The following is a 1,494-nucleotide window of genomic DNA, read 5'->3' as shown; positions in this document are numbered from 1 at the left end:
TAATCATGAATCTGAAATTAAGTCACTGTTATAGCAAATATTATTGAATCACATTATAAATAGTAAATTATTCAATGATTGAGTGCTACTGAACCCTTTTGAACCCTCAACATTTTTGTATCTGTATTCTCTTACCCTTGCCCTTTGGCATCTCTGGTGTCTGTGTAAATCATTCTAAATTGATTCTAATCTGATTTTCCTAAATAATTAATCCAAGTAGTAATTAATAGAGTGAACTTCAGCATCTAGTTATGTCACAAAGTTACACTTTTGCAAATTCATACTAAAACCTAATTGTTTTGTCAATACCTGTGATGATGATTCTTTAGGTAGCCTAACCCTTCCATCATGAATACCCATGGTGGACACTGCAGCACCTCTCAACCCACTCTTTCCATTCCTGGGTCCTTTCCTGACCACACCCAGCTTTAAGATTTAGACTTGGTGCAATCTTTGAGTTAGGCTGAGCCAGTTGCTAAAATATCATGAAGGATTGCCTTGTGAAGTGTTTCTTTTTTTATTTTCTTTCCATTTTTGAGGTCCTTATTTGTGAGCACAGCAATGTCTTTTTTGTTTATTTTTTTATTTGTGCCAGAATATACAAATCATTTTAGGAAGCACCTTCTGCAACTTTAGTGACTGTCACAGTTTGGGAGCACTAACTCACGTGAAGTATCTGTCTTCTGGTTAATTGGGATCAGTTAACCCAAGCTGAACACCGAGGTTCAGAACTTGCAGGTTTTCCTTTTGGGAAATGTTTTTCTGCTGTCACCTCATAGAACAGTAGAGAACGCTGGACTCTCTGTTTTTACCATTGTGAACTACGAAATATTTCATGGGGTAAGTATGGACACAGAAGTCCAATATTTAAACTGTTAAGGTCCAGGAAGACATTAATAATGGTGATCTGTTTATCATTGCAAATTTGATTAATGATGATGGTGTTTTAACAAGGTTAGCAAAAGATGCAAAGGCCAGCTCCTGGCAGGGTCTCAAGTTTCTCCTTGGACTGCAACAGTGCATAAAAAAAGACAGCACTTTCACAATAGGAGAACAATTTTTTGTATACTTAGCCTTAAAGCAGCAAACCATTTTGGCTACACTTGAAGGCATTTCACAGCCTTATTTGCAGGCACTGTAATCCGCCACCTATAATCACATTTATAGTGCCTTCACTCTGTCCATCTCTTTTTGTTGTATTAACATCTTCAATTGGCAAACCAGGCAATTTTCTATCGTAGCAGTGAGCTCTTCTATGGGGAATGATGAGCATTGGCTCCACGACTGCAGAAGGCTGATCAATCACTTTATTGTTACTACATTATACTACACTATTAAAAAAAACCCATCGCCCTTGCCAGACAGTCCAATACACACGTGGATCCAATTGGTCAATGGATCCAAACACCATCCAGTGTCCAATTAAGAAACCACCCATTGGTAAACAATCTCCATAACACATTCCACATATGCACAACAACAGGTGCAGCAAGT

Source organism: Passer domesticus, chromosome 1, assembly GCF_036417665.1.
Source record: "Passer domesticus isolate bPasDom1 chromosome 1, bPasDom1.hap1, whole genome shotgun sequence".
Taxonomy (NCBI): domain Eukaryota; kingdom Metazoa; phylum Chordata; class Aves; order Passeriformes; family Passeridae; genus Passer; species Passer domesticus.
This window is presented reverse-complemented; position numbering follows the sequence as displayed.